The sequence below is a fragment of the Mastomys coucha genome, unplaced genomic scaffold (assembly GCF_008632895.1).
Source record: "Mastomys coucha isolate ucsf_1 unplaced genomic scaffold, UCSF_Mcou_1 pScaffold22, whole genome shotgun sequence".
Lineage (NCBI taxonomy): Eukaryota > Metazoa > Chordata > Mammalia > Rodentia > Muridae > Mastomys > Mastomys coucha.
In genome coordinates, this window is record NW_022196905.1 from 94,839,395 (window position 1) to 94,855,238 (window position 15,844).

At 42.0% G+C, this 15,844-nt stretch overlaps 1 protein-coding gene across 2 annotated transcripts in view; it reads left to right on the forward strand.

The window, feature by feature from the left end:
* Arhgap24 (Rho GTPase activating protein 24) overlaps window positions 1-15,844 on the forward strand; it is a 713,998-nt gene that overhangs the window by 276,252 nt on the left and 421,902 nt on the right. The window contains exon 1 of one of the 2 annotated variants that reach the window (XM_031337010.1): window positions 15,163-15,636. The exons of the other annotated variant lie outside the window; for it this stretch is intronic. The gene's annotated coding sequence lies outside the window, so the exon portion shown is untranslated. Of the gene's footprint in view, window positions 1-15,162; window positions 15,637-15,844 lie in introns of those variants that run through there. 2 annotated transcript variants of the gene reach the window in all.

The window sequence follows — 15,844 nt, forward strand, 5'->3', positions numbered from 1 at the left end:
TGAATTGGTAAGAATAGACTGGCCTTGGGAAAAGCGCACCAACAGCAGAGAAGGAAAAGCTCCCGGGAGAAGAAGCTCCAGTATGTGTGCGGTGGGGGTGGATTACGATTCAGTCAGAACCACCATGCGCTCAGGTGAGCTGTTCTACTTGGGTATTGCCTCTGTCTTACTTTTTAACATAGCTTTATTCTCTCCAGGTCAAACATAACAGAAGTCTCTCCTCATATTCACCTTAGCACAGCATGATTTTACTATGAAAATGTGATGTTATATAGCAGGTAAAATAGGATGTTAGTAAATAACAAGAGAACACAGCACTGAGCAAGCATTGGTAGCCTGTGCTGATCCCCATGAAGGGTGGGGAAGAGAGGAGTTCCACACAACAGGCATGAATTAAGAGTCCTAAAAATCATGACATATAAACCCAACTTCTACAATTTATTCTTTATGGCCATAATAAAAAGTAAATCTTAATACTATGAAAGATATTAGGAAAAGAAAAAGGTGCAATCTAAACTAGACTTTCTACATACTAGAGTAACCTTTCTAGTTGGTCTTAAGGCTGGATGTGCCTGCAGTTCTTCCGGCCACCTCTTCCTCTTTCACTTCCTACCCACCTCTGCACATGCAGACCTGCCTGGGTTCCAGCCTCCTGGAACCCGTCAACATAAACATCTCCCCATGAAGGAAGAGGCAGCAACCAATTTAAGTCTCAGCAGGTCTGGCAGGAAGAAACATTTCTTCCAGATTTCCCTTTGAAGGTCTTGCCAACTTTGATACTGATGTATTCACAGTGAGGATTAAATGTTCTTTATTATTTTCTGGATTGCATTCTTAGTCCTGCCTCTCCAAACAACTTACAAAAAACTTAAGAAATATATACTGGAGGGTACTTGGCTATCACAGTATGTGTCCTATACAATAAAATGCCTGCTTGTGGTGTTTGTATATGGGAGCAGTGCTGCTGGGACTTCACAGCAGACAGCATAGTCTTCATTGGCGACACTAGGATTTGCTTTCTTAAGATGAGTTACTCATGACTATCTTTCCGTATAGACTTATCAGAAGACACCTCTGCCACAGGAGTCCAGACCACCAGATGTCTGTCTAGACTCCCTCAGAGTTTCACAGCAAAAGGGAGAAGAGATGTTGGTTAGCCTTCTGTTGATGTAACAAAGCATAGGAGGAAATCAACTCCAAAGACAGAATGTCTCACTTTGGTCCAGTTTCAGAGATTTGCTCCGAGGTCACATGGTTCTGCCATCTCTAGTCTGTGGTGAGGCAAACCATAATGGCAGTCAGTACACATTAGGGCAAAGCTGCTCACCTCTCACCTCGTGGCAGCCAGAGAACAAAGAGACCCAGAGGAAGGGAGCAGGGGCAATCCAAACCTTTCTAAGTCAGGCTCCCAGTTGACCCACTTTCCTTCAGCAGGCTCCATGCTGTCAAATTACCATCGACTGTCACTAATACCTTCAAATTACAAATCTGTCACAAATCAGCCCACTAATGAGGTCACATCACTCATGACACAGTCTCTTTGCTAATGCTCTTCCTGGGAGCATTGCATTGGGGGCTGAACTTCCAACGTATGAGCGTTTGAGGGGAATTCCAAAGGTAAGCCATAACAGAGAATTATTTTTCCTCTGTAGGTGATGTTAGACATCTGTCCCGCCTCCACAGTCCTCCCTTATACAGGAGGTGTACCATACACTCCTTGACATCTTGCTCTCTGAGGCTGTTGTGCTGTGGGCATCTGGCTGTTAGGTCAGCTTGTTAGACTGCCCTGGGTGCTGGCTGTTTAGATGGACTTTGCACCTCTTACCATTTCTGTTCCCGGATATTTGCTTACCAGGTTATAGGCTCCCAGGCTGCCCACTTTTCTATTCACACAGAGACTGCTTCCTCACTCTAAAATTCTAGCTCTTCATCTACTTTCTCTCACAAGTACAGGAAGAAAGTTGTTTGCAGGTGACTGGGCGTCAGGACTGTGTGTGTGGCACACCGGAGTCCTCTCTGGTAGCAGAGTCCTGTATGTATATAAATATACAGGTCCTCTCCCTGTACATTTATAGCTGTCTCACTATAAATTTTCTCTATGGTACTCTGTCTGATTGCCAAAACAAATCTCAGATTTTGTTCAAAAGACCTTGAAATGAGATGACCTTTATTTTGATCTGAAAAGAAACAACTGACTTAGTGGTGATGAAAAACAAAACAAAACACAAAAGCAAAAAACCAGTATCAATGAAATTCCTTAGACAATGGAAGCAAAGCACTCTGTGGTTTGTGCCTAGAGCTTCCAGATTCCAGTTTCGGGCAAAGGCTGTGCTCCAATGCCCGTTGGTGAAAAGACTTGTAAAGGCTAGGAAGGGAGCATGGAGCGGCTAAATGGAGAATTTGACTTAGACTCTCCTCCTGAGTTACTGCTCTGTCCCTAGGAAACTTGGGATGTGACATTGTCTTTGCAAATTCTTTCTGCTAGCTTCACCATGTTGGTGCAACAATAAGACAATACGTATGAAGGCCTTGAATAATCGTGTCCACTAGAGCAGTTATGCAACAAACGTGAACAGCCCATCCATCACCACTGGAATCAGACCATGTGTTCTGCCTACCATGGCTCTCATTATTCTGAATACCAACTGCATGGGATCCGCCTTTGCAACACTTGAGTGTGTCAAAAAGGAAGAAAAAGGAAGCCCTTTACAAATGAAGATCAAAGTCTGTGCCATGGACATGTCTGATTTTATTCATCAGGGTAGCTAAACCATGGGCCTATTTGTTAAGTGTGCACTAGAAAGATTTGCTACGACAAAGGTAGAGTAAAGCCATGTATGAGCTGAGTCATGAACACATGGCCATTTTTCATGCTGGATGAGTTGAGTGTATGAAACAATTGAAAGAACACAAGGTCTCACATGTGAGAGCTAGTAGGTTCCAGTAGTAGACGTGTGCCTGACAGACATGCAGATCAGACTATTGGTTCCTTGGTTCCTATGCTGCAGGTCTGGCCCAGCAGGCATGCACTTACCAGAGGACCAGCCATTGTTGAGAGAGACTCTGTGTGACCTTATGTATTGTACTGTCACCTTTCTTCTCTTTGGAACCTCTCCTGTTTCTTCACGTTAGGCAATTCTTCCAAGAATTCTTCCAGAATCTGTCTCTGGATTTCAATTACCCTTGATTATTCCTGAGTCTTGAGTTTATTTATCTTAATATTTCTGCTAACCTGAGGCACAGCCTCTGGAATCTAGTTTTTGGTGCTTTATTTATTTATTTTTCTTGTACTGAGAAGAAAAATATTTGAAGGGTGGTATCCTACACAAGTTTAACTTTCTCACTCAGTATTTGGGGTCTTGTCACTGCATAATTGCAGAACGGGATTCACCCTTTCAATAAAAGTAATCAAGAATGTGTTGCTGCTGTTAAGTGCATTTCCTGGGATGATTGTATCCATTTTCCGGGCAACATAAACTGTAGGAATGCGGCTTCTCTTCCAGCCCCACCATAGACTTTGTTTCCTGATGGCTCTTGAATGTCTCCTCTTTCGTTCTAACCACAAACACCTTATTTTCTCCCTTGTTGACTATGACAAAATGTCACCTTTGTGACTTTGACTTCCATTCTCTGTCACTGAAATTAGTAGATAGCCTCTCTCTCTCTCTCTCTCTCTCTCTCTCTCTCTCTTCCTCTCTCTCTCTCTGTCTTTCTCCTTCTCTTCATTGTTAAAGAAAACATGAGATATAGGTATGAAAAATCTATTTTTGAGGCCCCATTCTCATCTTTCCTCAGCAGTTTGGTCTCAGGGATTAACGTGCTGTGGTCCTAATAAGTGACTCACTCCTGGAATTATATTCCCGGGCCTTAAATTGGGAGTTATATTCCCACATCCTGCTGGGAACATAAAAGACTATAATGAGCTTCATCACCATTTAGGAGAGGATTAGAGCCAGGTTTTACAGGGAGATTCATCCTGGGCACTTTGTCCTGGTAGTTGGCAGCATTCCAGCATGAAAGCAGTTTGTGAGAGGCAGCTGCCATCTCTAGAAACCCTCCTTCTTTATGTTAAGTGGAGGTTATTATTGGAATAGTGAATAAAACAGGGCTGAGCAACAGAGAAAAGATAAGATGAAAGTAGATGAAATCCAAGGATACGATAGGAAATTCAGTTAGCATTTGTTTAGAAAACCATCTAAGCAAAATGTTGCATATAAGGTACTGGTGTGCGTATGTTAGGAACTACCTTGAACTACTTACTAGGGCTTATGATGACTGGTTTTAATTATCAACTTGACGTAATCTAGAAGCACCTATGAAGAAAGTCTCAGTGAGGGAATTGCTTAGGTCAGATTGTTCCATGGGCATGTCTGTGGGGATTATCTTGGTTGGTAATTGAGGTAGATAGAATCATGTGCCCACTATTGGTAGCAGCATTCACTATGAGAGATTCTGAGCTGCAGAAGAAGGGGTGTAATGAAGTCAGCACAGGCAGGCGCTGCTCTTTGCTTCTGACTATGGGTGAATATGGTCAGTTTGCTCCAGCTCCAGCCACTGTGACTTCTCTGCTATAGTGGTCTGGAACCTAGAACTGTGAGCTAAATCCTTTTCTCTTTTCTAAATTGATTTTGTCAGGGGATATTGTCATAACATCAGGAAACACAAGAAAGACGGGTGATTTTGATTTCTTCAATTAGATAGAACCGATGTCTGATGTCATTTATAAGCTTCCTAAATTAGATAGAACTGATGTCTGATGTCATTTATAAGCTTCCTAAGCAACCTCATTCTGACACTGTCTTTTATGTTTGAAATTTATTTTTTTAGCACTTGCTACAAATGTTTATATTGACTGTGGTGATCATTTTGGTCTTTCCATGATCAATGAAAATCTGTTTTTGTAACACCATACAGTGGGGACTCATGTCTTCAAAGCATTTTGAAAACGAACGAAATGAACACTTTCTATGAGTCCACGTGGAGGAACTATGGAAAATATCCTGTGGGTTAATGATTAAGATAATAGGATCCTATATTAAAATATGCCCCATATGTCAGACCTGAAGCATCTCCATTCATGTGCAATTGTAAACTTCAAGTTGAAAGCAATCTTTCCTGGTAACAGTATGACTCTAGTGATTCTGAGCACCTGAAGAGACACCTATGCTGTTAGAGGAACATGGGCTTGAACTCTTGGGGAGAAAGTCTCTGGTAGGGAGAATATCAAGTAAGAAAAACCAAGAAAGAATGCAATATACATGGAAGACTTAAGTGGAATACACACACACACATATATATACATACATACATACATACATATACATATATATATATATGCACACACACATGTATGCATGCACACATATGTGTATATGGTTTCTCAACAATAGAGGTATATTCTGAGAAACACATCATCATGACTTTTCTGTGGAGCCTCTTAGATGGGTTTACAATAAACTACATAGTTTAGCACACTATATAACTAGGCTATGTCGACTATATATGTGGGTGTATATATAGTCTGCCTTTGATAAAAACATTGTTATGTGGGACAATAATAAAGTGAAAAAATGACTATTCAAGAAACTGTTTCCAAAAATTAACAAAAATGGACAAATGCCTACAGTTGACCCATAGTGTTTCAAAGAAAGAGGTTTTGGTTGCTGGGAGATGTTTCTGGGATGTAACTCTGCACTGGTGACATTTTTGAAGGTCTTCTTCTTGGTGTCACCCTTTACGTCATTGCAAAACACTTGTGAAGACTTTGATGTTTGGAATTTCAAAGTTTCATACCATTCGTAGTAACATCCAGGCTTTATTGCACACTGAAGCGAGGTGTGAGCTGAGCACTGCTGTCTGAAGTGATCTCCGTGTTCCAAAGGGTTGCAAATGCTTGCTTTTCACGACTATATTACAAAGATCTTGACCCTGTGTATTTGTAATATGTACACGGTGTGGGCATTACTCATAGCACAGCTCTTGGCTGCTGACACATGGAGTTGGCAGCAGCAGGAGGGTAGTTCAAACCCACTTGGAACATAAAAATATTGAAGGTTGCTAACAAAAGACTGGCTGGCAAAAACAGTAATTACTGGAGTTTAATGACATAATTTGTTCAGTATTGCTATAGCAATTTTAAAAAGACAGGCAGAGAAAGGTCTAAACCCTTAAATTCTGTACTGCAAAAGCCAAGGTTAGAATAAGGGTGTAGCATAGCTTGTTTATTAGTATTGTTAAAAATAATGATCGAGTTAATTAAAATTGAATTATGGTGGAACCATCTAGCAGACTAATGGCAGCCATTTTAATGAGTTCCATTAATGGTAGCAATAATGATTGAGCTATTTTGAAACAAGCTCAAGAGTTTTCTTCTTTATAGGAACTCTCTTATGCACAGTTCTCTTGTGTCCCTGTTGGAGGATTCCTAGTAAGATGATATTTTAACTGTAGAAATTGCCGTGACCCTGACAGCTCCACAGTGAATTCTGTAATGAATATGCTGATCATGCTTATTGGAGGAGAGCAGTTAAAAGCACAGATCTTGTGTCCTGCCCCTGCCAGCATTCTTCTCCTTCAAAGCACAATGCCAGCTCAAAGAAAATGTGGCTTATAAGACGAAAGCCCCAAAGTCCTTCCTCAAGTTTTGGAAATAGTCTATTGCTTTGTAGTATAGATTGGCCCCCAAATCCACCCTGCCATAGCCTCCAAATTGCTGGAAAGAGAGCTATTCTTATGTGAAAACATTTGAAAGTACCTTTACATATGAGTCATTCTATTTTAGTATTCTATTAATTGATAAACTTGGTTAATTAGACAGTAACTTCCCTCTGTTGTTCCATACATAGAGTGGCAGTCTGAGTCAGGGTAGAGCCTGATAGTTGTCAGAGCTGCTCATACTCTTCCCCCTGTCCTGTCTCCTCAGGTCCGGACCCCTGGCACTGGAAACAAGAAGGGAAAAACATAGGTGCTTATGTGCATGTGTGCAGCTCCCTCTCAGGGTGTCTTATGGTAACTGGGAGAGGGCAGAGTGAGCTTCTCTGATGTATCAACACATCTGACATCGTTGTTCTCTCTCCATGAGAAATACAGTATACATACAATTTATCTATACTACAGTCATTGGAACACAATGAAATTGAAGGAAGGCTGGGTCTGGCTATATTTTACTCCTTCAAATTCCGAATACTCAGAATATCTTCAAGCAGTAAATAATCATTTAGTTCATTAAGCTCAGGGATGACCAATAGTGTTATCAAACACCACAAAATATAGATCATGTATTAATCATTATTATTGTAGTATTTTAATACATGATTCTGTATTATTTTAAAGTTACATGACTACTCAAAAACCACACGAAGTTCTAAGAAATGCCTACTGACAGGTTGGCCTGTGAAACCTCCCTAGCAATGTAATGAGTTATCATTTAAGTTGGTCATGATGTCTGCAGTCATTAGGAAGCTGGTGTTCGCTGACTGAGTTTACATTTAAGCACCTGTTGTCAGTGGAGGATCCGTTAGATAGCAACTGAAAATGTGATTGACCAAAGGCATTAATATTACCCCAATAAAATTCACAGGTAAAAAGGATTTTTACTGGTAATTAGTTTTTCTACACATGTTATTTACAACTGTGTATTTTAGAACTCTAACCAGTAATTACGAAGTCAACATGGACATAATAGAGTTCAATCAATTACACATATGACTAGCCTTGGATTTTTGGCCTGTTGAGTTTATTAAGCAAAACAATCTAAATTCAGTAATATACAAAAGGACTTGTGTGGCTAATATAACCAAGGCTCCAGGGTTTATTCACAGTACCTTGGGGTGAGGGAAGGGAAAAGGAAGAAAGACATTGGACATAGACAAGAATGTTAATTTTGAAGTCAACTATTTGTTGATAGAATTAAAAACCAAATTTACTATAATCTTCTTTTCCTTACATTTAAATACTTGTATAAAATTGTGGTTGCAAAAATTCCAAATAAACATAATTCATTCATGTAAAATTTATCATTTAAGTAAGCATTTGTTGTTTTGTTTGTTTTTACAAACTCATATTAAGGAGTAATACATTATTTTATGCATGGTAAGGGGCTTTTTGTAGCTTTCATCCTAAGCAAAAAAGGAGGCAGGAAATCCTGCAATTTCTAAGATCAATTTATTGTTATTCTGTGTGTATGGATGTTTTGTTTGCGTGTATGTATGAGCATCACTTGTTTGCCTGGTGCTACTAAAGGGTAGAAGAGGTTACACAGGATCCTCTGGAACTGGAGTTGCAAAGGGTTATGAACCATTACTTACATACCAAGAACCAAACCCAGGTCCTCTGCCAAAGCAGCCAGTTCTCTCAATCATCAAGCTGTGTCTCCATCGCCACAGGAAACATCTGGCTAACCTTTAAGCCTACTTATATTTCTTTAGACTTTGCTCTTTTATTTTCTTTTATGGAAAACATAAACCTAAATGTATGTGATTTTAGAATTTCAAAATCAGTTACATAGCTAGAGATAAAGTGATAGTTTGTTGTTATGTTGGGTTTTCTATTGTAATGGGGCCAGGAAATGGGACCTGTTGATCCAGAAAAATATTTTAATGTTTACAAACTTATTGTGAAAATTTTAATATAGTCATTAAATCTCTCTCATAGTTTATAAACTCTTAGTATTTTCCCAGTAGTGTAAAGTTCAGAAATATGATTTCTTTATAATGTGCACTTAGAAAAACCCAAATGGGATCATTTTAAATTAATTATTTATTGTCATTGTGTCTGTAGGCATACATTTTTTGCAACCTTCTTTTAATAAGGGTTCAGCCTTTCCTCTAAGCCATCACCCAGCAGAGGTAGTGGAAGAGAAAAGTTCCTAGGGTACGGGGGAAGTGGACCTGTTCAGCAATAGTCCTTTGGGGGCGAGCTTGATTTTCTTTGGCAGGAGTTCAGCCCCATAGCAAACACCAAAAACAATTCGGCAACTACAGTCCAGTTCTTTTAGCAAGCAGATGCCAGGCAGCTGTAGTTCAATCCTGCAGAATCTGCCAGGCTTGTCAATCAGCCTAAGGTGAGGCCGAAGAAGCAGCAAGCTGCTGCAAGAACCTCAAGAGCAGTTCCTGGGCGAGTTTCTCTCAATGGGCAAGTTATCACAAGTTAGGCTCAACAGTGCTATGTAAGATGAACCAATACATGTGCGTATCTGGCAAAGAATAGTGAGGCAGAGCAAACCAAGCCAAGGCCTGGTGCTTGCCTCCCAGTGCTATGTCTATGGGGTCATATTTATACTTCCTCATCATGGGTCCTTTCACGTGTTTGCTAGATCCAAACACCCTTTCACCTGTGTCTGCTTCAGGAAAACAGTCTTTCACTTGTTTATTTAGCAAGACATCCTTTCACCTGTGTGCCCCAGCAAACCATCATTTGATATAAATAACTTTCCAAAGAACTAGAAGTTTCCACTTGAGTGTCTATGCATTGAAGTTTAAAGAACAAATGAAACAAATGTAGAACGTGACAAAATGTCTTTATACTTATATTAAAGGAGAGCCCAAATTTATGCCATATAAAGTAAGCCTTCTGTTATCCTGTGAAGGTGATTCCTGCGACTTCAGTGCCCAGAGGGTTGCCAAGATCAAGAATTTGCCTTACTGGTCATCTGTGCATTACCTTAGAGGAACAGGGAAAGTTTTACTTTAAACCTTTGCATTGTCCGTTTTAGTGACTGAATGTAAATGTTGTCAAGGGACAGATGGCACGGGGATTGACTTCAAAAGCACTTTGTTTAATTGATAGTTATGTCTGTAGTCTATAACAATCCAACAAGCTGCCCTCTTGACAGTTTGGTTAGGTTTATATGACTTAAAGCAATGATCTTGACCACAAGTCTCACTCATAGCTGAGACCCAGGAGCCAACATTGGGTCAAGTATTGAGTCCATTTTGAGCAGCTTCTGAGTCCTTAGCACGCAGAGCCTGCACTGTTGTCCCGACTCCACGAATCCACCATGAGCTAAGGCTCAGTCTTCCCACTAATATTCAGATTATCTGATGGATAAAGCAGACAATACAAAGGGACAAGTGACCAAACCTGGAAGCCGAAAGCAGATTCGTTGTTTACAAAGCTTAAAATACGATAGAAAGAGAAAGGGTTTCCTGGACAGATTTCAAGGATTAGAATATGCTCAAATGAAACAGGTTGCTCAATGTCCTCAGTTTTGAATTCACTGCTGAGCCCACCAAAGGAAAGACACATGTGTGGGAAACTGTTTGACTTTATGGGTGTGTATGTATGTGCATGTGGGTGTGTTTAGCTAATCCAGGAACTTGAAATATTAGCTCCTAAAAACTGAGTATTACATTTCAGATCTTAAAACTAACACCTTGCAGTGAAACTAAAAATAAATTAAATCAAATTAATAAACTTGTTTAAAAAAGAAAAACACAGAAAGGATAATCCAAGGGTGGCTGTTTAAAAGCTAGAACAGAGGCCATTATTATGCATGTGTGTGTATGCATGCATTTCTGTAAGCGCTGTGTGTGTATGTGTGCGTGCATGTCTATTTACATATACCTTTGCTTATGGGTAGGTACAGAATAGAGACTATGTAAGCTAAGATAGGAATAAAGTCTGTCTTAGAAATGTGATTGAATAAATACAGAGAAACCCTAGAATACTAAGTTATTTAGAAACAACCCACAAATATAAAGCAGAAATAGCAGGAAAACCAACTAAAAGAAACATGTTGATCCTGGAAGGGAGAGATTTTTTTTTTTAATAGAATCTGGTGACTTTTCTGAAACTAGGCTCATCTATTTGTTACATGAGTGCTATTAGTACACCCATGTGTACATGCATGACACATGAGTGTGTATTTTGGAGGCATCCCAGGCATGGGATGCCCCAGAGCTGGAATTACAGGTGGTAGTGAGCTGCTGGGCATGGCTGCTACAAGGCAGACTCTGGTCCTCTGGAAGAGCAGCAAGTGTTCCTAACTGCTGAGCCAGCATTCCAGTCCTGAATCCAGGATTATGAAGCATCAAAGACAACAGTTTTAATTTATTATTTATTTATTTTGTGTATATGAGTACACTGAAGCTGTCTTCAGAGATACCAAAAAAGGGCATCGTATCCCATTACTTACTGATGGTTGTGAGCTACTATGTAGTTGCTGGGAATTGAACTCAGGACTTCTGGAAGAGCAGTCAATGCTCTTAAGCACTAAGCCATCTCTCCAGTCCTTAACTGGAATTGAGAACTGGGAATAGCATTGGAGCAGAGGAAAAAAGACCCTTTTTGGTTTACAACATCACCCAGACCACTGTACAAAACTAGGCATATACTACATATAGAGTTTTAAAAAATTAGACAACATACAAACAGTATTTATAAGTAAATGTGGAAGTCACAGGCATTTTTTATTCTTTCTTTTCTGAAGCTCCATATCTTCTAAATCCCAAGGATTGAACTAAGTTTTAATTATATTAAATGTAGATGAACATTTCATTGTGAATTTCTTGTCCTGCTTCCTCTGGTGGTATGGGAGGGTAGAATATGACTTGTTCTGATGCCAGAGTTACATCGGTTCATAAGTGTGTGCCAATGGCTGACACCTGGCCACTTTCAGGCTCCAAATGATAATGAACTCTTTTATTTTAAACTTACAGCTGATCAGATTGATATGCAATGTGAATGATATCCAATTTAGTTGATATCTGATGTGATTGATAACAGACTCGGTTGATAGCTGAGCCTAGATGGAATAGCTGAGCAGAAAGACTTCCGCAGAAGTCCCTCCTCCCGTGCTCTTTGTGTTCCTAGTCTTCATTAATATATTCCTACCAGAGATGTAATTGGATTGATTCTGCCCATTGAGGCAATGGTATCCTGTTTCCCTGATTCATGTGACCCAATGTCTTTTGATAGAGAATGTGAGCACAACCTCCCTCCGTGGCTTTCCACTGTTAGGTCCAAAGGAAACTCCAATTTTCCAAACTCCAAGAGGCAATTTGTACGTGCAGAAATAAGTGCAAGCTGTAGGGACTATGGATGGATTTTAGGCCTTAGATAAAAGCCAGCCTTCTTCAGCAACATGTGAAGCCTGTTTTCTTCTATGAAAAGGAGTCATTTCCCTCAGCTCTGGCAGAAGGAACATATGGCTACCTGTAGTGACTATTAGCATATCAAAGCTCAGGCTGGCTGCCAGGCTCCCTCGATATCCCAAGGACCTGTTAGACATTTCAGAGTCCAAGCTGGCATCCTAGCCCTTCTTCCCTGCCACATACCCTAAACCCCCTCCAGCCCACGGGCTTACCTCCTGGCTGCTGCTCACTCTCCTTATAACCCTGCTATTCTCTCTCCCTGTCTCTCCCCCTTCCCCTCCCCCTCCCTCTCTCCCTCTCCCCCCCTTGCTTGCTCTCACTGATCTCTGCTCCTGTTTCTCTCACTACATTTTTCTCTCCCTTGATGTTCTTCCATCTCTTACAGGTAGCTCTGGCCATGTCTAGTCTGCTGGTCATGTTCATTGTACTTTTTCCTCTCTCTGCTCTGGACTCTTCCAGACACTTTGGCTACTCTCTCTCATATCTACAATAAAAACCTTCCTCTTAACCACTCCATGGGGCAGTCACGTTGTCAGTTATACACTAGTGTACTTGGCTAAGACAAGGCTGGACCATGTTGATATAGAACTTCCAATAGGAAATAAAAACAAACAAACAAACAAAAGCAAGTGCCAGGAAGCAGCCATGCTTTAAAGCCCGACCTCCATCTTCATTCTGAAACCCGATCTTGGTGTGTGCAGCACCCACACAAATTCTGCTCTGTTGGCGAGAGTCTGTAGGAAATGCAAAGAGTTTGGCAAGTCTTGACTGTTCTGTTTTGTTACTGTGTGTTTTGCCCTCTTAGGAATTTATGTTTTCCCCAAAGAAAACATAATTAAAGAGCCTAGTCTCTGATATTAATGAACAATTGGGTGGCAGGACAATGACTAACTCTATGCTAAGAGTTTCAAGGAATCTGGTCAGGAATCTAATGCAAAGGCATTTTTCTTTTAAATGAGGAAATCCCATTAAAACACATTTTTATTCCATACTTGTTTAATAGTAATCTTTGAGTCATAATGGGGAAACACTAGACGAAAGGGGTTTACAAATGCCTATCCTGTTCCCCTTCACTAAATTCCTAGCGCAGCACGACCTAACAGGAGCAGTGTCCAGGGATGGGTGATATTTCTGTCCTTGACACCCCGACAAGCTCTCTTCTTTCCCTTGTCTTCTTACTTGTTTTCTAGTCTTTGGAGAACTTCTGGTCCTGAAGGTTTTCCATATCCTCCGTGCATGGAATGCACTCCTTGAGTCTGCCTGCCTACCACAGCTTGCTTTCTTTCCCTAGACACACTTCAGAAGGCACCTAGGACACTGGATTCCTAGAAAGTGAGTTTGTCCCTCTGAGGTAGTTCTGGGGTTGCAGAGTTTGTTGAAGTTGTGCTTCACACTCAGAATTAAAGTTGACTTGACTCATTTACTTCAAATGACCCTTTGGTCATACCTTCTGCAGACACCCTGGAGCTGAAGGAGAGACATCATTTCCCAGAAGCCACCACCTCTGGTGAGAATCAAAGGTCTGCCCACTGGTTCCAGAATTCATCTCTTTAAAGTTGTTACTGGGCATAGGAAAGCTGTGTCCCAAACATACTTAACCCTCAGTGGGAGAGTGGTGCAGTCAGAATCCAGTGAGCAGCAAGTGTAGTCCCTAGTCACATATTTCTATCTAAATGCCAACGGGCTTCAGCGACACCCTTCTCTCTCTGCAGAAGGGACTGTGGTCTGTATTAGTGGATGAAACTCTTCCTTCACCTCATCTGCCGTCTCCATGACAACCTTCCCCTCTCTCTTTCTGTGTTTTCTCTAGCCTAAGAATCCCATACATCTCACACTCGTGAGATGGTGTCAAGTGGAAAAGATGGAGACAGAAGTGTGAAGGCCTTGGACACAAGGATAGGATATGTCTTAGTCTCTCAGCCAGGGGGTTTACCTGACAGCCTCCCTGAGTTTAATTTGTATCACCTTGGGTCTGAATTGCTGTGGTAACATTTGTTATAACTAGAAAGTAGGCTCCCAACATAATAGCCATCTTGCCTTTTTGAAATGTCACAGTCTTGAATCATACCTACTGACACTTGTCTTCCGGGGGCTCTTAGGGCATGGAATGCGTGCAGATTTCATTTTGGTTAATCTCATTATTTTGCAGTTCTCGTTTAAAACTGCCCACAGGCTGTCACTTGACAGTGTAACAGTTTGCCATTATAACAACACAAGGCCTTGTGAGCTGGTGAAAGTCATCTATCCCACCAATTAGAAACACGGGTCTCATGGCTTCTGGCTAGGGATTCCACACACGCTTTAAAGGAAAAGGCAAAGGGTGTTATTTTTCCTCCACAGAACTTAATTTCATTCATTAAAGGGCTGAGGTGTCTCCTGCCAGAAAAATCAATTTTCAAGTGGGACCTCAGCCTGGGATGGAGAGACTCATTCCCCCTTCCCTCATGGAACCCTGAAGGCAACAAAAACAAAATACCTCTCCATATCCATCCAGAATTGTGTGCTTGTCAGCCTGAGAATGTGCCTGGACATCCCAAAGGACAGAATCTAAAACACCAGGTTTTAGTAACAGGAGTGTGCCGAATACCCAGAACAGTAAGCTCTCGGTGGTGGGTAGGGGTGGGGGAGTTTATATCAGGTATATATTTACTACTGTGTTCTTGGGGTATGATTCTGAGAACTTTAAAAGCATGTCAAGACCATTTCTTACACTTAACATTTCTCTAAATGCCTGACTAGAGGACACACATCTAAATATGTATTTAGGAATAAAGCTTAGGCTGGGGAAATAAGATTTGGCAGAGACAGCAGCAGTTCATATTACCAGTGTGTGGGGCTTGGGGAAGGAACACAAGAGTCGGGGTTTGGGTTCCTAACATTTTCTCACCCACAGCCACAGATCTCATGCAGCATGCCCTCTTGCTGCATTTGAATGAATGCAGCCAACTGCAGTGGTGTCTGATGGAGCGCCTGCCCAGCATTGCTCCGGAGGTGAGGCTGGCGTGCAGGGCGGGGCTCCCGCCACCCCACCAGTGCCGCTTGGGTCCTCTGAAGCCGCCAGCTGCCAACTGAAACCTGAAACCCGGTTGCGTCTGCGGGCTGGCCCCACTCAGTTGTTCCAGCCTCTTGTACTGTATATTTACACATTCACACACAATCACTCTTTCTAACTTCTTGACTCTTTGCGCAACTGCTAGGATTTCTCAGTGCGTGTGGCAACTCAGCCCGGGTGAGAGAAAGCCGGTGGGACTCGGGAGGGAATCACGGGGCCGCGGGGCCGCCCAGGCTGCGGAGGGGACAGGATTAGAGCGAGACGGCGACGGCTGGGGGAGTCCCCCCAACTTTCTTTCCACGCAGCTGTGGCTCTGTGGCGGCCCCAGGCTTCCTCTGAGAGCAGCCGCAGGCCCAGCGAATGGGGTTCCGCGCTCGCCCTGGGAAGTAAAGGACACCCTGCCGACTTGAACTCATCTTTAGGCCAGTCCTAGGAGCCTGGACATCAGAGCAGCTGCCAGCCATCCCTTGTAGGTCCCGCATCCCCGGCAGGGTAGGTGACCACTGCTGCTGCAGAGCTGGGGGTTGGGGGGGAGGAACCACCCGGAGGGTGGAGGGTGAGTGGGTGGGTAGTAGCTTCAGGCTACAGGGATAGGAAGGGAGCTGCTGCAAGCCAAGAGCAATGCTCGGACCCATGCTGGTTTGGTGTGTGTGTGTGTGTGTGTGTGTGTGTGTGTGTGTGTGTGTGTGTGTGTGTGTGT